Below are 20,527 nucleotides of genomic sequence, written 5' to 3'. Positions count from 1 at the left end.
AATTTGCCTATGTGCATTTTTTGGCTGTTGCTGCTGTTAATCTCCTTGCAGCCAGCGATCCTTTGCTGCTGCTGATACTTTCCCACGCACTCATATGCATTGTTACAAGTGGAGTTCAGGCTTCCTCATAGATTACCTAATTAATAAAAAAAAGAAAAACAAAAGAAAGTAAAGTATTGTTAAATTCCAATGACCAAGACTTGATTTTTTTTTTTCTAGCTGAAATTCAAAATAATTCAGTGTAACTTGACAATTGTTTAGTGCACAAACACAACCGCTTATAAAAATGTGATCACCTGGATCTTTCGTTCATGCAGCTCATCAGAAGACCAAAAACTCACTTCTGGGACAAAATCCTTGTGCAAACAAAATAAAAAAAATAAATAAAAAATAAATAAAATAAAATTTGTTTAACATAATTGGTCAATGTCTGGAAAGCCCTTCATACTGAGACGATTACTATTTATTTGGGTACTGCCAGAGTGCCCCCCTTTTTTTTTCTTTTTTTTTTTAGGGGGGGGGCCTGTTTTAAAAAACAATCTTTGTGGGAGGTTTAAAAGCAACGCCATTTCTGCTTTACACTTCCGGTTGAGTCATGGCATAGCGGTAAGACATTGCATTTTCTTTCACTTTCTTTTCCACCTTCGCATCGCAAGTTCAAGCCTGCCTTCCTACTACCACTTTTTTTTTTTTTTTTTTTTTTTTTTACACCTACAAACACCCGTACAATGACATGCACCTAGGCTATTCTATCTATAAATATAAAAGCGTAAATGTATGTATGTATGTGTGTGTTTGTATGTCTCGCAAAAACTTTCGACACAGGCCACAGATTTTTGCCACATAGGTATCATTTTAAAGCTCGAACCTTCGTCCGACAAATATCGAAAAATTGGCTAAAAACATTAATTCCTTCACCCTAAAATCATCAGTTTTGTATAGGGAGGGGGTGCCGAACAAATCGTTCCTTCATTTTCTCTGCTCCTGCTACTACGACAATGATGCCATGTTTGACTTAGAAAACGTTGACGTTAGTTTAAAACCACCTGCAAGTGTTTTTAAAGGTTTAATTTTATCCGTTCTCAGTTGTATGTCTCTTTGGCGTAGGGATAACGTATCGAGCATTTTTTTTTTTTTTTTTGTGCCTTAGCCTCCATGTTTCGGGTTCGAGCCTGTCTTTCTACCTAAACTTTTTTTCCTCTTTTTAAGTTTGTTCAGTTTTGCTTTGTATCAGTTTTTCCAATTTTTCTTAACATCGTGTTTTTTTTATAATATTAAAACAGGGTCACCCTCTCCGACATACACACCCCCAAACACCCGGGCAACGCCGGGTAAACCCCCCCTCCCCGCTAGTATATATATATATATATAAGCGGAAATGTGTGTATGTATGCTTTTTGTGTATGTCCGCAAAAGGATTTTTTTCGGCGACTTCTCGAGGCCATTGCTCATTGTCTGATGTAAAAAAAAAAAGTTTTATAAAAAACTTTTTATATCACGTCGAAATCATAATTATGAGTTAGGAACGGGGGTCGCGTGTGTCTTTAATTTGCCCGACTTTCAAAAGCTAAATATCCAACATTTTTCGATCGGCGCGTGTAGATTCGCCTTTTTCGTATAATAAAAGTGAAACTAATACGAAGGTTGTTGCATCGTTCCCAGCGCGATCGCCGGGAATGTCCAAAAGCAATCAGCTTTGATCAATGCGGTTTTTCCTTATATCAGACAATTGCTATTCAGTTTGGACAATCCCCTTTCAATGGGGAGCTGGTTTCTCCCCCCCCCCCATCATCTTGGAAGCCCAAACTGCCCTGCAGTAAATGAAAAAACGGTCCCGCAGTGAAACAAACGCCAAAAAACTGCCCCATCATCGTAATGCTCCCGCAATGACCTCATTAAGCAGCCACCTGTCAAACCTTGACTTGACTCACTTTAAATCTGTTTTATACTAAATAAATAAAAAAACCTACTTCACAGGTTACGTGGACCCTGTGTAAAGTTTTCTTTTAATGGTTGCTCCCTGAAATGTGCAAAAAAGTTTTTTTCACTTTCTTTGTATTTATCTCATAAAAAAAAATCTGTTTTATACTAAATAATAAAAAAAAAATGTACTTCACGGGATACATGGACCCTGCGTAAACAGTTTTCTTTTTAATGAAATGCACAAAAAAGTGTTTTCACTTTCTTCGTATTTATCTCAGACCTTTTTTTTTATCATGCGTGTATTCATTTATTTCTAAAACAATCATTTATTAAAAAAAAAAAATTTGTTTTTTAATATTGTCAATTTCAATATTGTTTCTTTTTATAATTTCTAATTAAAATTACGCTTAAAAAATTGTTTAAAAAAAATCCTGCATTAATAAAAATCATCTGTTACAAAAAATTTTTTTCTAATATTGTCAATCCATTTTATTTATAAAATGACGTCATAATTTCTCTATCCAATCAATGGCATTCTTTCAACCGGTGTTAAATGACTACTATTCCTTTATCTTCCTAATTTCCATTTACTTAAAGTGCAAAAGGGCTTTAATATTGTCGCCGTAGTGCAGGTGTTCATGCTCAGTCTATAGGCCTCAAGGCTCTGGGTTCGAGCCCACATGCCCCCCCCCCCATCTTTTTTTTTTTTTTTTTTTTTAAATCGCTATCATTAAGTTTCACTTTTGTTCTGATTTACCCCCCCCCCATAAAAACACACATACACACACACCTACAAATACCCGGGCAACGTCGGCTCCCCCCCCACCTGCTAGTCTATATATATATATATATATATATATAAAAGCGAAAACGTATGCATGTATGTATGTTTGTGTGTCTGCTAAAACCTTTCGACAGACACAACGAAAATTCACAAACTCTATATCATATTGAAGCTCCATACTTCACTCGAAAAATTGACCAAAAATGTTTGTTTTCACCCCGAAATCGACAATTTTCGACGGGGGGGGGGGTCAACAAAAACGGTCCTCTCGTGACTATGACCGGTTCTAAGCATGCGCCAGATGACGTCATGACTTGATTTACTTTAAATAGTTGAAAAACTGACTAAATTTCATGTACGTCGCGTTAGCTCAGTTGATTAGCGCGTTGGTTCGTTATCTAAACGCTTTGGGTTCGAATCGTGGTGTGAGATGTCTTTTCAATTTTTTAAATTTAAATATTGAACCAGTGTTATTTAAGCCATTTTTCACGTAACGTTCATTCTTCTGTTTTTTTTTGTTTTTTTTCCTTCGCTTATCCACCCCCGACCACACACCCAAAGACACTCGGGTACCCACCGATTTTTTAAATTTTAATATCGAAACAGGCTTATTTAAGCCATTTTTCACGTGTTGGTTTTTCTGTTTTCATCGTTCGTTTGCCTTACGTTAGTTTTTTTTTTTTTCAATGTTTTGATTACCCCCCCCCCCACTTAAGTTTTAATGTTTTCTTTTTTTACTTCGCTTATAACAAACAAACCTGGTCATTGTCGTCGTCGTAACGCTCGACGACTTCTGTGCGCGCACCTGTCAATTTGGTTCTTACTTAAATGAATTCAAACATCTTTCAGTCTTTCAGTAACTCATTCTAGCTGGCCGATTTTATTTTCAAACTTCGCCTCAGGGCTTCGGGTTCGATCCTACCAACTTTACCCCCCCCCCCCACCCCACCGGTTTCTTTTTTATTTAACACCACGCACACCTCCAAACACCCGGGCAACGCTGGGTACCCCCGCTAGTCTATATATATATATAAAGGGCAGAAGTGTTTGTATGTCTCGCAAAAACTTTCGACAGAGGCGATGGATCCTCACAAGATCAGTATCATTTTAAGGCTCGATCCTTCAGACAATAAATATAAAAACATTGGCCAAAAACATTAATTCCTTCACCCTAAACTGGGCAGTTGTCTACAAGGAGAGGTCGATTTTTTGCGTCACCATTTTTTCAAGCCATCGTATCGGTTGAATTAACTTTGCTTAATTTCAACATTCCGAACTTCCGGTCAGATTGGAGACATCAGCAAAGACATCATGTTTTCTTTTTTATTTCTTCCTTCGCATTATGGGTTCAAGCCTGCCTGCCTACTATCACCTTTTTTTTTTTTTCTCTCCCCCAACCTGGCTACTATTGTAGCTACTACTAGTCCCCCCACCCATTTCTTACTGGATCCAAACAATGTTAGGGAACCCCGCTACTATACCACTTTTTTTTTTTTTTTTTTTAAACATCTTTTAATCACCGGGGAAAGGGGGGTCCTTACTACGTCTCCACCCCCCCCCCCCACTAGTCTATCTATATATATAAAAGCGAAAATGTTTGTGTGTGTTTGCATGTCTCACAAACACTTTCCACACGGGCCACGGATTTTCGCCACATAGGTATCATTTTAAAGCTCTAACCTTTGCCCGACAAATATCGAAAAATTGGCCAAAAACATTAATTCCTTCACTCTAAAATCATCAGTTTTCTACCTGGAGGGTGTAGCAAAACCATCCTCTCATGACAAGTTGGCTTCTATGCATGCGCAAATGACATCGGAACATGATTTAGTTTAAATATTTAAAAAACGAACCCGATTTCATCAACATCATCTTAGCTCACTTGATTAGAGGTCGGCGTCATTATCTATATTATTTTTTTTTAATTTTAATATTAAAACAGGGTTATTTAAGCCATTTTTCATGTTCTATGTTTTTCTTTGTTATTATTTTTTAGATTTAAAAAAAAAGTTTTAACGTTCGTTTTTCTGTTTTTTTCCATCAAATTCGCATTTTCTTTTTTTTGTTTTTCCGATTTTAAGAAATTTTAACATTGTTCCTTTGCATTACGTTAGTTTTTTTTTTTTTTTTCGATTTTTTTAAAGTTTTAACATTTTTTTATATATAATATTTAAACAAATAAAAAAATATTTAATAATTTAATATTTAAGAATATTTACTTTGCTTATTCTTTTGTTTTGATTACACCTCCCGCCTGAGCACACACCACTAAACACCCGGGCAACGCTGGGTACCCCCCCCCCGCCAGTATAGATATAAAGGGCAAAGTGTGTGTTTGTATGTCTCACAAAAGCTTCTGACAGACGTGTCAGAATGTGCTGAAACTGGTATCATTTTAAACGTCGATCTTTCGATCAACAAATATAAAAAAATTGACCAAAAACATTAATTCCTTCACCCTCAACTGAGCAGTTTTCTACAAGGAGTGGTCGCTTTTTTTCGCCGATATTTTTGAAAGTCATAGTCTCCTTTCGATTGACTAGCCTTAATTTCAACATCTGCGACTTCTGTTTTTGCCATCGAGGCATCGGCTAAGACATTACGTTTTTTTAAACCTTTTTTCTCCTTCGCACTATGGGTTCGAGCCTGCCTACTACCACTTTTTTTTTTTTTTTTTTTTAACGCTTCTCTCCACCCAAACTGCCTACTGTTGTTTTGATCCCCCCCCCCGTGACTACCAAATTTTTATTTTTTTGTGGTTCCTTACTACGCCACCCCTTGACACACCCAGGCAACGCCGAGTACCTCCGCTAGTAGTTTATAAATAGAAAACAGGCAAATACACACACACACATCACATCTCTTAGACATGGGTAACATTGGAATAAAGAATAGGTGTGTTTATACCAAATAGCTTTCACTATTTACAACTGAGGCTAAACTAATTATTTTAAATAACTTCATTCTTCTGCAGTTTTTTTTCTTCTTTATTACAAATCTGTCGTTTACCCTTAAACAATAGTTTTATATAAATAAACAAAAACAAAAAAAAAAAACCGTGCCCATTTTGCTTGAGTAATAATGTACATTTCCTCAAATTTTCCGATTTGAGTAATTTGTCTAAAAATAGCTCATGTATCATGTTTGCTGTTTCGCCCATTGCCAGACCGGAAGTGACGTTGGTTTAAATTAAGGCTAGACAATTGGAAAGAGGGGGATGACTTTCGAAATATCGGCGGAAAAAAAGCGACCCCTCTCTAAAGAAAAGTGCCCAGTTGAGGGTTAAGAAATTAATGTTTTTGGCCAATTTTTCGATGTTTGTCATCTGAATGGTTGAGCTTCAAAACGATACTGATCTTGTGAAAATCCGTCGCCTCTGTCGAAAGTTTTAGGCAGATATACATACATTTAAACAAACAGGTGAGATTTATATTATAGATGACTTGGGGTTTTGGATTAAAAAAAGTGTTCTTGATACTTTTTTTTTTTTTTTTTTTTTTTTTTAAATTTTACAAAGGAGTCACCACTGAAATGCAAGGGGTTACTTTTTTTTTTGCATTGGAGTCACCACTTATCAAGGCCCGTAAGCCACTCGAGAATAAAGGTTAATGAGTGTATGGTAGTCAATGGGACAATATCATAGTAATCGTTGGTAGGGGGAATTTGGTAAATTGGATTACTTAAGGGAACGGGTCATCAAGAACTTGTTTATGTTGGACTTGAAAACAAACATATTATAGTTAGCTGTAAAGCAGGGAAATGGTAGAGTTTCACAGGCGTATAGTTCTAAGAAAGAAGCTTTGTTCATGGAATCTATGTTTAGGTTTAGGCACAGATAAAGAGTGGGGGAAATTATTGATAATGGCTTCAGCTAGACAATTGTTTTTGAAATTTTTGCAAGAGACCATAGATTGGAGCTAAGTCGAGCACTTGCCATGAAAATAACATTACTATATTTATGAAAATAACATTACTATATTTATGAAAATAACCTACTATACTTCATCTGTTCTGTCTTGGGACAGTCAGTTTCTGTGCCTCCATTAACCTTTTGGGTAGCTGGATTTTTCCAAAATTAAAATAAGACTTTTTTTTTTTTTTAATCTGGTCATTCAATCCATGCATGTACTGATGAATTTGATATTTCATAGTAAAGTGTGACAGACCAATAAACAGGCATGTCTTTTTCTTTTCTTTTTTTTTTTATTAGAATATATTATTTCAACTTTTATAAATATTCATGTACTTGTGTAGAATTTCAACCATACGTAACTTTCCCACAAAAGAGACATTGTGAGCCTGTCTCTGCTTTATCATTATTTTCATGGCAAATGCTCATCTGAACTTCAATCTATAGTCCCCCCCCTCGCCAAACTTGAACGAAAAACACTTGTCTAGCCAAAACCACTATCAATAATTTCCCATACTCTGCATCTATGCCTAAACCTAAATGCAGATTCCATGAACAAAGCTTCTTTCTTAGAAATGCACAATTGTGGAACTCTTTCGATTGCCTGCTTTCCAGCTGACTACAATCTGATTGTCTTCAAGTCCAATGTAAACAAGTTCTTGATGAACCGTACCCCCTAAGTAATCCAATTTACAAAATTCCAACTACTTATGTTTACTACACTATAATCACATTGACTAATGTATACCCATTAACCCTTATCCTCGAGTGGCCGGGCCTTGATAAGTGGTGATTCCTGTGTGTAAAAAATAAAAATAACTAGCCACTCGGCTTTGCTCAAAACCTGACATAAACCGCTGTCTTTCACCGAACGTTGCAAATTATCAAAGTGTAACAATGCTACTTGAGAAAACATTTAAATATAATAAAATCACTAGGAAATAAAATAAATTACATCAGATTATAGTCAAACCCGAGCACATGACGTCATGTTCCAAACAAAGCCGAGCTGACAGTTCGTTACATCGGGTTCAAATTCTGCACAAGTACCAAATATTCATTGGACACATCTAAAATATTTTTCCAGCTGTGTATTTTGCGATGACGATCTTATTTCAATTGTGTGGCATACTAGTAAAAATGTTTTTTATATTTTTGTTTGCCCCCAAACAAGGCATATTGCCACTTGGGCGTAAGAGGCTACTGTTTGTGACCATGTCTATAGGGGCACTATAAAAGGAGTTGATAATTTTATCAGGGAGATCGTTTATGAATACCAGGAATAATAAAAATCATAGGATCAACTCTTGAGGCACACCACCATTAATATCGTGCTATTTGTACTAGTGATGGGACGATTCCAGTATTTTTCCTGATTCCAATACAATTACGATTCTGTTCTAAATTCCCGATTCTCATACAATTACCTATTCCGATTCTTTATAAATCTCTAAATATTTAACTACAGAGTTATTTTCCTTGATTTCCGTATATAAAAAAAAAACCCACCTATTAACTATGCAAATGTTTTCATAAACGTGAAATTACACTTGTGGAGGATGATATATAGATATTAGTTTTATTGGTATTTTAAAATTCATAAATATTTATTTTATCATTATTACCAGAAATGGAAAATTTTGCTTTAAATAAAATCATTAAAAAAAGTCAATCAAAACAATCGTTTTGATATTGAAAAATACACCAATTTTTCCGATATCAAAAGAATTGTTTTGATATTGGAAAATACACTATTTTTTCCGATATCAAAAGAATCCAAATTTGTTCATTTTTTTTTTTCAATTTCGATTAATCATCCCAACACTAATTTGTACGTTTGGCCAACAAGAGCAACCTGGATTTTTCTATTGTCCAAGGATTAAGTATTAATCCTATAATACCGTTATTTCAAGTTAAAGCATGACAGACTGAGGAAAATTCTATTTCAAATGTAAGCGTGACATACCAGACAAAGTCGCTTGTACCGATGCTTATATACAGCTAAAATTTATGTGTTATAAATGTTTTTTTGATTTGAAGTGTGACACAAATGTTTTTAACTTTGTGGAATTAAGACGCCAATTAAAATGATGCAAATACATTCAGATTTCAACGATTGTTATTTTGTTTTGTTAATCCTCGGTTGGCATAATAGATTAGTGTGTTCGCTAATGGATTGGGAGATCAAGGTTCTGTTCTCTTCAGAAATCAAAACTGGGGTTTCACACTTTTCCAGCTTAGACAGGGTCCAAAATAATCTAAAACCTAATAGGTGTTGCACTACTGACAAAAAATAGTACTACTTGCTATTTATTTAGTATTATAAGCTGAGGAAGATCAAAAGTGTGGAGCAAGGAAAAGAGTGGCATCCTCCCCTACATCAGTGTTGTAGTAGCCAATTAAAAGAGAGCCCTTGGGTTGCCTCCGACTATGACCCAGTCCATTTTCAAATCTTATTAAAATCAAATGTTAAAAAGTTTCAGTTGTGAGTTTCATGTTCTAAAAATAGTTCACCAGACTTACTAAACATGTCAGCCTAAAAAGAAATCTGTTGAAACCTCTTTGGCGGACATGCGTTACCAATATGTTACTTGATGAACACAATATTACAGTATCCCTGTCACAGGATCACCTTTTTGACGCATTAAGTACAAAAAGGGTTCAAAAATGAATCTCAAATCTAAGAAGTCCCACACTGTCGGGCAAGCTCCAACCTCTGTCCCATCGCCACAATGTCGCATCCCTGTGCTTGTTTTACAAGTACTTTAATGAAATATGTTCTGATGAACTCTTAGTACTTGTGCCCCCTTTGCATACATACTCCTGACAACCCCCTCCCTCCACAAGCAGCAAAGTTTCACCCCTTCATTGTTGAGGTCCCTAATTGCTGGAAAGTCTGTAACTTTAATAGTTACTTCCTTTGGACTGTTAAACTTTGGAATTCCCTCCATTTTTCCTGCTTTTCTGGCTGTAGTAACTTGCAGAATTTAAAATGTAATGTGAACGTTGCTCAATTCCCCACAGTCACCTGTAAAAAATGATCCCAAATAGTAGCCCCTTATGCTCCAAGTGGCAATAATACCGTTTGTTTGGGGTGAAAGAGTTTTTCTTACTCTTTTTCAGTAAAAGTTGTGCCACAAAAATACATAAAAGCAATAGAACCAACCGTACTGTGGATGGAGGAAAATTGTAATAAGTATCTCTGCAAATTAATCTTAAAATGTGTTAATTTTCTAGTGTTAAGATCATATTAGAGAGTCTTAAAGAGTCAAATTTTCTAAGATCTATATATATTAATACACTTAGTCACTCTGGTTGTTATAATGAAAAAAAATCAACAGAAAAGATTTGGTATCACTAATGTTTTAGTTTAAGTCGATGGAGTCCATCATTTTTTTTTGTTTTGTTTTTTTTTGAAGTCGATGGAGTTGAACTACTTTAACCCTGTCGAGTTAAAAAGACTGATTAAAACATAAATATACAACACAGAACTATGACCAAAGGAAAGAGTAAATTACTTTTTTGCTCAAATTAGGTTTTTGTGTGTTAACATATTTTCATGTGTATTTTCTTATAAATAAATGCAGAGTATAATACATTGCTGGTAACAAAAACAAGTTACTCTTAAATAATAATAAAAAAAATGTACTTGTGCAGGATTCTATCCTTATGAAAAAAAAAACGAACAAAATATTACATGTAACAGAAATAAAAGGTGGTACAACAAAAAAAAATCATTGAGTAGTTTTATTTTTAAATTAGAAATAAGGTATTTAAAAATATAATTTTAGTAGTGCACTTTTTAATTTAAATTTGGAGGCCTATGTTTTTTTTTTTTTGTTTGTTTTTTTTTCCACTGATCACGTAGAAAAATAATTTCTCTTCTGTAGAGGGGGGGATAAAAAGTTAGTTTTATTAGTACTCTGGAGGCCTCCTTTTTTTAACACAGGAATCCCCACTTATCAAGGCCCGGAGGCCACTCAAGGATAAGGGTTAATGGGTATCCATTAGTCAATGTGTTTATAGCATAGTAAACATAAGTAGTTTTTTTTTAATTTTTTTTATTTTATTTATTTTTTTTTAATTACATTTTCACCCCAACCAAGGCACATTGCCACTTTGTTGTAGGGGGCTACTATCAGGGGTACTGTGTAGGAAGTTGGGCAGCAAGATGTCTGTTCATGTTGCACTTGAACTTCTGCATGTTAGTACAGTCGGAAGCAGGGACCTGGAAGGGAATTCCAAAGTCTAGCTGTTTTGGGGAAGAAACTACTGGAGTAGAAGGCTCTCTTGCATCTAGGGATCTCTATTGTGAAGGGGTGGGATTTAGCTGCTTGTCGGGGGTATTTATGTCGAGGGGACACAAGTGCTTGCAGTTTGTCAGAGCATTCACCATTAAAGTACTTGTAGAACAGGCAGAGGGATGCAACATTTCGTCGATGTGACAGAGGCTGAGGTTTAGCTGACAGTTCAGGACCTATCAAATTGGCGACTCTCTTTTGAACTTTGTCTAGGAGCGAGAGACTAGTGGCAGATGCAACAGCCCAAATATGACAACAATACTCCATACATGGACGGATGGTGGCCTTATAGAGGTATAGGATACTTTCAGGCGTTAATAGCTTTCTAGCACGGTAGAGAGAACCCACCTTCTTCGCAGCGGTCCTGGCAATGTTCTCAATGTAATTGTTCCAACTCCTCTTTCCTGTGAACGTTAGGCCGAGGAGTTTTAAATAATAGATAAAGAGTTTTTGGCCATTGCTATTGGCGGTAGGGAAGGTTTCTTGTAATTATTGAAGGAAACAAGTTTAGTCTTGGCAGCATTGAAGGTGACCATCCATTTTTGTCCCCATTCCACTACGGATTGGAGGTCTTCCTCCAGTGTTTCTGCCATTTCTTTAGATATGTGTTCATTTGTTTTCCTGTTGTGTTTGTTATAGAGCGTGGTGTCGTCAGCATGCATACCCATCTCACAGACAATTTTGTCAGGGAGGTAATTTATGAATATTAGGAATAACACAGGCCCAAGGATACTCCTGAGGCACTCCCGCATTTATATTATATTGTTTAGATGTACAACTGTCAAGGACAACCTAGATTTTTCTCTTATCTAAGAAGGATCTAATTATGTTATGTATTTTTCCAGTGATGCCGTATGATCTGATTTTCTTGAAGACCCTCATGCCATACCCTGTCAAAAGCCTTAGATATATCTAGAGCTACCGCTCTACCCCCCCCCCCCCCCCGCTTTGTTCAGTGACTGGTATATACATTCTGAGATTACAGTTAGGATGTCTGCTGTGGAATGGGCTTGCCTAAATCCATATTGTTGGTCAGTCAGAAAGTTTATCATCTGTAAGGTGAACTAGAGCTTGGTTAATTATTGTCTCAAATATTTTGGCGAAAAGTGGGAGGAGGCTAATGGGGCGATAATTTACTGGGCCAGTTCTTTCGCCAGAATTCTTGAAAACTGGCACTACAAAAGCAGTTTTCCAGCAGGCAGGAAAGCAAGATTCATTAAGGCATTTGTTATAAAGTTTGGAGAGAACTGGAGCTACTTCGACGGCACACTTTATTAATAGCACAGCCGGGATGAGATCAGATCCACATGCTTTTGCAGTGTCAAGCTTTCTTATGATAGCATGCACCTGAGCAGAGGTGATTTTCAGATCGTCTAGTATGGCGTCTGTCTGCAAAGGAAAGTCAGGGAGGGGGTGGTTAGCAGTCTAGTGTGGAGTTGGAGGCAAACCGTCTGGCAAGCATGTTAGCCTTCTCAGTTGCTGAGCAAACAACCTCATGATTGTTGGATAGTGGGAGAATATTTGATTGCCCATTATTTACTACACTGTTGTAGATTTTCTAGAAGTCTTGGGTTCCTAATTTCTGTGCTTCTTCTGCGTTTTTGAGTGGTTTCAGTAAATTCTCTCTTAGCTGTCGCTATTTCTTTCTTACAGTTATTTCTGGCTTCTATGTACTTCTGCTTGTTTGAACTGGACTTATGTCGGCTAAATTTGCGGTACGCATGCTGCCTTTGCGCTATGGCAGCTGCACAAGTTGAAGTAAACCGTTGGGGAGAGTGGGGTTTGCTATAGAATTTGCATGTGGGAACATGTGCTTCAATTGCAGTTTTGGACCATTCAGTGGTCTCATTTGCACAATGTTCATCAGGAAGTGAAAAGATATTTTGCCATGGAGCATCCCTGATAAGGTCCCTGATGGCTTCTCAGTCAGCCTTTTTATAATATCTTGTTGTTTTGAGCAGTGGTTCTTCAGTTAGTAGAGGGAATTTTGTAAATTGGATTACTTAGGGGGAGGGTTCATCAAGAACTTGTTTACGTTGGACTTGAAGACAATCAGATTGTAGTCAGCTGGAAAGCAGGCAATCGTTACTTTAATTTAGTGCTTTTAGTAGCGCTCTTTTTTTCTTTTTTTTTTTTTTACTTCTCACTTAAAAAAATATTTCTCTTCTGTAGAGAGGGTAAAAATTTGTTTGACTAGTTCTCTGGCGGCTCCGTAACTTTCATTAGCGCTTTGGGGGCTTCCTGCATATTTTTCAGTGCTTACTTGCAAAATAATTTATTTTCTATGACGTGGAGGTTAGAAATTTGTTCTTAGTAGTACTCTGGTGGTCTCCTTAATTTTATTTAGTACTTTCACTAGTGCTCTGAATGCCCCCTGAGTTTTATTTATGTATTTCACTATTTAAACAAAGGAATACCAGGAGTGCCAGTTATACTTTCCTCCTTGTTCAATGATAGTCCCAGCAATATGCACCAAAGCTTTAATGATGCAATTTCAACAATGCCAAAATGTCAGACCTGACATTTTCATAACCTACACATGTAACCCTAAATTACTTGAAATCATAAACAATTTATACAAAAATAAACCCCATGCAAATAGATCTTAATTGCCAGAGTGTACAATTTGCAACTGAAAGAACTCTTGAGTGAAATAAAGGACAAACATTTTTTTTTTTTTTTTTTCTGTATTCCAATTTGTGGTCTTCTTCACTGTCACATGTTGGTAGCTTTAAGAAATGAAGATATATTGCGGGCGACCTGCTAGTATATCAATAAAAATGGGCTGTGCAATGAAATAAGATTGGAAGTCATAAAAATGCATCAACATTCGATTGAAGTGACATTAATAAGTGGTGCATTACTAGGAAAGCATGTTCTCATTCCACGAATGTAAAACTCGCCCCAAGTGATCCCAAGTTGCGTTTCCGTTTCTGATTTGGTTATTGTATACAATGACTATAAATATGTCTCGTGATTAGACATCTGAAAAAGTAGGTTTATTTCTACCACAGCTTGTGTTTAACCATGGGCAAGAATATGTTGCAATATTAAGAGCCATAGGCTCTTTGATATTCGAGTCATGAAAACTAACAGCCAAGGAAAAAATAAAAAACGGAAAAACTTACACTAAGAACATAGTTTGCAGAGAATCATTTTTCTAAACCTCTAATTATGACTAAAATTTAAAATTAAAAAAAAAAAAAAAAGTTGCATTGATACAATACAATTGATTTAAATTTAAGGAAAATCGTTTTTACATTTGAAAATCTTCATTGGATTAAGCTACAGGATTTTAAAAAAAAATCGTTACATGTAAAATTTTTAATTTTTGAGATTTATAGGAAAATATTTTTTCTGCATTTTGAAATGATCATCGGTTTAAACTCCCAAGAAAAAAAAAATTGCAGCATTTGGAAAGAAAAAAAAAAAAATTTTATTTTCTATTTCAAAATTCGTATTATGGATTCTTTACAGAAAGTGCTTCTATTTAACTTGCCTGCATTTAATAATTCAATTTTTACAATTTCAAAACATTAAATTGCATATAAAAATCATTGGTTATTGATGGAAATTGAAGAAAATATTTAAATTTCGGAATCTTCATTAATTGAGCTCTGAAGAAAGAACAATTTTTCAGCATTTCAAAATTTTGTTGATTGAAATATTCTTTCACCTATATGAAGTATTTCTTCATTAAAATATAAAGAATTAAATTTTTCTATGACATTTCAAAGTCTGTATTTGGTAATATTTTAAGGGAAATCCCCTGCATTTCCAAATATGTAAACCCAAATTTCAGCTGATGTGATATTGTAAACAAACACAGATGGAATTCGATGAACAACATTATTTATTTATTTATTTTTTTTTTTCGAATTAGTCCACTGGGCAAATTATTCCTCATAATATTCAATAGAAGATGGATTCTATAATAATACATACGCAATCTGCATAATTTAAAATATCATGTTTAAGCGTATTGTATGATTGGGCAATATTAGATGTCCAGTTTGTGTGTGTGTATGTATGTATATATATATATATATATATATATATACACACATATATATATACACACACACTAGCAGTCCAGCTTATCACTGGGATTCGGCATTCCTAGGAGCTCAAAAGGGGGTCATAAATGCTCTAAAATTGCAAAAAATGACACTTTTTACCCCAAAACTTTTGCCCCATCCATTAGATTTTTTTGGAAACTTGGCGAAAATGTGAAGGCAACGTTAGCCCTTCACACCTCTCACATTCATCATTTCTTCTATTTTTTGTGGCGTCATCTTACATGCAGCCCCAAAGGAGGACCATGAACATGCGGCTTGTTTCACTTTCTTTTCCTCCTTCGTGGTACGGGTTCGAGCCTGCCCGCCTACTACCACTTTTTTTTTTTTTCTCTATAAACACCCTTACACGCACCTCCACTTTTTTCCCGCCTTCACATCATGGATTCGACCCTGCCTGTCTGCCTACTACAACTTTTTTTGCTCAAAACGCACCTACAAACACTCGGGCAACCCTGGGCACTCAAGCTAGTATAATGTATAAATTAAAAACTGTCTCGGAATCTCGGATTAAAAATCAAGATATTTCATGCAAATATAATATGCACAAACGGCAGAACAATATCTGAGGTATTATAGGCTTATTATTTCTCAAATTCCTCCATAATCTTAGATTTCTATACTTTTTCTGCTGAGAAGTCACGGCCAAAATCGGTTAAGATCAATGGAAGTGGTAAAATATTTTCTCTCTAATAAATTCCTCCTCCCCCTGGCACCACTTAACACCGTTTGGGGATCGTTCACAAGGAACAGTTAAGAAGAGAACACCGGTTTGGCTTCGTAGTTATTTCATGTGAAGTTATTTAAAATCACTAAACTAAGCTGCAGTGCTCTGTGGCGTAGTGGTTAGCGTGCTGGACAATTCACATTATATTTTCACGTTCGCGCCGACCTACCGTAGTCGTTTTTTTTTTTTTCTAAATAACTGGAATGGACTTTTCTTGGTGGCCTAACTGTTAACGTTGCAGATGTTTTTTTTTTTTGTTTTTTTTTTCACACTTTATTTTCCTACTTTTACTCATGACTCCGGGTTTGATCCTTCCTACTTACCTACCATAACATTTTTTAAACCCCCCCCCCGTCCCGGAAACAAACACTCGGGCAACGCCGGGTACCCCCGCTAGTTTATGATAATGTATCGTTTTAAAAGGAATTATTGTAATGATCGATTTAATTTTCCTAATGTTTGTACATTGTAATGTGAAGAGACAATACCCGTTTCCTTAGAATTTTTATTTTACAAAAACAACTATTTGCTTTTTTTTTACTTTTATTTATTTATTTTTTAAGCGAATAATGAAAATGAATAAAAATGGTTGCATTTCTTTTCATACAATAAGCATCCATTTTTGTTTGGAAAGCTCTTATCATAAATTTAGCTTCAAATGAAGTGACTCAATCTTGGTAAAAACTATCAGAACATTTTTTTTTCTCTCTTTCTTGCCTATATGTAACTTTCATTAATACATTAAATTATTGCTCTTCAAATTTACAACCAATCAAAAATTTATAAAAAAATTAAACACAGAAAAACTAAGCGATTAACAAACCCTTCAAAACAAATTGTAAATATGAATATTTTAAAAATTATTTTTCTCTAAGCCTTTCACCTGGTAATGTTTCCACCCAGATAACACCAGGCAAATATGTCTAATCTATAATCTAAATCTCACTTGTCTTTTTAAATATATGTATGTTTGTATATCTACCACTTTTTTTTTTGTGCTCAACACACACCTCCAAACACCCGGACAATGCTGGGCACCCATGCTAGTATACTTATAAATGTAATAAAAAGTACTCCTATCATTACATTAAAGTCAGATTAGCAGGTTCATTTTTTTTTGTTACATGAGGCACCCTTACTTAAAGAAAAAAAAAAAAAAAAAATTTAAACCCTTTAAAATTAATTTTTTATTATTTTTTTTTTTTTTTTTTAAATAAATTTTAAATTAAAGTTTTTTTTTTTAAATTCTTTCAATTTTTTTTATTTTATTTTATTTATTTATTTTTGAAACTTGTATTCATTCCAAAGAAGACAAATGGCTACTGGAACTTAAGAGGATACTGTGAATTAGGAAACATTTCTAAAAGGACACTCTAAGTAGGGAGTTAAGCAAGATGTTTGTTCACATTACATTTAAATTTTTGCACGTTAGGACAGTCAGAGAAGCAGGAAGGAGGAGGGAATTTCAGAGTCTAGCAGTTGGAGGGAAAAAATTTTCAAAGTAGTAGACTCTCTGAAATCGAGGAGAAACTTATACAGTGAAGGTATGGAATTTTGCTGCTTGTCGGATTATTAAAGGTTTATCTCTATATCTCTACTATTATATAAAGTCACTTTGTGTGTGTCAATTCCTCATAGGTTTTTAAATGGCTTTGCAAATCGTTTGCAAATTTCACACACAGGTAATTTATGTCTGACAGTGTTCTTCAACATGTTTTATACAGAAATTCATCCGCTAACTGTTGAAAATTTTTAAAAAATCAGATACTATAGTCTTTCTTTTTTATAGATAATAAGAATTTTTATAAGGAAATATTTTGCGTTACACCGGCAAGGGAGATAATAAAATATTAGCAAATCATGTATTAAAAACAAAAAACAAAAACAGAATTTGGAGATATAGCTCAGTGGAAGAGCGTTTGACTACAGATCAAATGATCCCCTGTTCAAGCCTGGGTGTCTTATTAATAAGACACCCATCCAATTTTCGATAAAAATGAAAGAGGAACCATTTAAAATCGTCGCAAATCATTTCTTTGTTTTCATATTTTTAAAACTAAATATTAATCAGAAGTGAATTTTACAGGGCATGCATTGTCAAGCCCGAATATCATCTGACATGATATTGTAAACCAACACAGATGGAATTTGAACATTATTTTTTATTTTTTTATTTTTATTTATTTTATTTTTTTATTTATTTTTTTTTAATTTATTTATTTATTTATTTATTTTTTTTGCGAATTAGTCCACCTGCCAAATTATTCCTTGTAATATACATAGGATATATTCTATAATATATACGCAATCTGAATGAATTAAAATGTCATGTTTAAGTGTATTGTATAACCGGCTAACGCCGAACATCCAGCTCATTTCTATTAAATGTCATGTTCTGAGGTATAATAGTCAGAAAGTAGTTAATGAACACACAAGTTTCCTTGGCTTTTTTGCTAGAAACAAAGTGTAATTTCTCTTCTGGTAGTACTATACTTCATTTTTTTCTCTCTCTCTCTCTCTTTTAGAGATCAGAGGTAATTTAAAATTTCTGTCCATATTCAGAGTTTTCCTTTTGGGGAACTAGATTTTCCCCTACATTAAAAATCGACCTTGGGTCAAACTCTTTTTATTAGGAAGGCAAGTTAAATAGGGACATAGTTTTTATGTTTATATAGATTTATTATTATTATTTTATTTTTTTTTTCACTAGAGAATGTATTTTTAAAAGTAAATTATCCAACCGACTTTTCTAAAAATTGGTATCAAACGCAACCGTACGAAAAAAGTTGTCAAAATGCTTCTCAATAAGCCAACTGTTGTGGTCAAGTGCACCTGAATACGTTAGCATTTTTTTTTTTTTTTTACTTCCCTTCCTTTTCTGTCTGTGTGTGCTTATATAAGATACTTTAATGATACAATCAGGTTGCTTGTCAGGAAATCAATTGGATAAAAAGTAAAAGAGGAAATTGATCTCTAATTCATACAGAATACACTCTTTAGAATGGCCAATAATTTCGTAAATGGATTTCATGTTGGCGGACATTAAACAGTTATCCACCATTTTGTTTTGTGAATTTGCTGGATCAACATTCGAATTGTAAATTGAGATGAGGACGCTTATTTCCTGTTGCCTCATTTTTCTCAAGTAAATCGAATTATGCGTGGGTTAAATTATCTCATCCCATCCCCCCCGCCGTTTCTTTCTTATTGAAATGATTATTACAAAAAAAAAAAAAAATCAATGCCATAACTGTATCCAGTTAGAAAACTGAATGAAACTTTTTATTTATAAAAAATATAATAAAAATTAAGCCATTTTATTTAAAAAAAAAAAAAAAAAAATTAAAAAAAATGAAAATTAAGCCAGTATTTAATAATAGTAATTTTAACACTAATAAAAATGTGTCCCTTAAATAGTCACACACAAAATTATTTCTTTTTACATAAAAGAAACTATTTTGGGATTGCAGGTGTTGGTTTTAGAGTAAACTGTTTACATTAAATAAATATCGGGTTGTAATGAAAATTCTGTCCATTCTTTTAAATCTCAATAAAATTCACTGAATAAAACTGTCATACTCTGAACTTGGACTGATCTGAGTTCCAACATCAAATTGACAAGAAAGTTATTGCGTTTTTTTTTTACGTTTGAATTTAGATGAATATATCTCAACTCAAACAAAACTTTGAGGGAAATGAACACTATCAAAATCAACACACTTTTGCCAATGTATTACAAGTGTATTTATGCCAGCAACATAAAAATCTTGTGTTCTGGTGGTGGTGAAGTTGCTGAAGGCGTTTTTTGATATCGTTTAGGTTTTTGAAGCATTTCTCTTACAGAAAGTTATCGAGATGCTTGAAAAAGTGGTAGTCTTTAGAGGAGAGGTCTAGAGAATATGGCGGATGAGACAGTTTTCTAGCCCAATTCGTTCAACTTCTGCAGGGTCAGTTTAGCAATGTGTGGTTGGGCATTGTTGTGGAGGAGAATTGGGCCTTATCTGTTAACTAATGTTGGGTGTTTTTGTTGAAGTTTCTGATGCATTTCATCCATTTGTTGACAGTACAAGTACCTGCATAAAAAAAAAAAACTAATGGATGAGACCGGTCGCAGACCACTAAACAGTTAACTTCTTTTAGTGCAATTCTGGTTTCGGAAAGCGTTGTGAATCTTCATCAGAATCTAACCACAGAGCTGGGTGTCGCCGTTTGTTGTAAAGAACCCACTTTTCATCACAAGTCACAACCCGGTCAAGAACCTGGCCCTTCTTGTTGCATAAAAGAAGGGAAGATGACACTTCATAATGGTGTTTATTTTGGTTGTTAAATTCGTGAGGCACTCATTTATCAATTTTTTTTATCTTTCTAATCTCAAGTACTTGAAAATCATCGTATACATTACGTCTAATTCAGAAGCAAGTTCTTTAACAGTTGTGTGTGGATTAGCTTCGATTAAGGCTTTTAATTGATCGTTGTAAACATCTAATGGCTGACCACTATGCTCATCTTCAAGAGTCATCGCTGCCATAAAATTTCTTAAACCACCATTGTGTTGTGTGTTTAGTAGTCATTTCTGAGCCAAACACTTTCCTGATATTGTGAGCTATGTCAGCAGCCTTTTAGCTTAGCTTGAATTGAAATTAGAAAATTATGCGAATTTGCTTTATTTCCATCAACTTAATTCATCAATCAAGAATTGTGATCTATTTTTCAACCATGGGATTTTCTTCATCGTATCCAGAGGCACAAAGTTTTGAAATGAACACGGCATGTTCATTTGCTCCAAAAAAAGTGATGTGGACATTC

At 34.6% G+C, this 20,527-nt stretch overlaps 1 protein-coding gene across 1 annotated transcript in view; it reads left to right on the top strand.

Moving 5' to 3' along the window:
• The window catches only part of LOC145276906 (ubiquitin carboxyl-terminal hydrolase 32-like), a 477,530-nt gene that overhangs the window by 344,320 nt on the left and 112,683 nt on the right, over positions 1-20,527 (top strand). The gene's annotated exons all lie outside the window — the stretch shown is intronic.

The sequence above is a fragment of the Euprymna scolopes genome, chromosome 1, assembly GCF_053919585.1.
Source record: "Euprymna scolopes isolate OS-2025 chromosome 1, ASM5391958v1, whole genome shotgun sequence".
Lineage (NCBI taxonomy): Eukaryota > Metazoa > Mollusca > Cephalopoda > Sepiida > Sepiolidae > Euprymna > Euprymna scolopes.
Note: the sequence above shows the minus strand (reverse complement) of the source record. Positions and strands in the feature narration are given on the sequence as shown.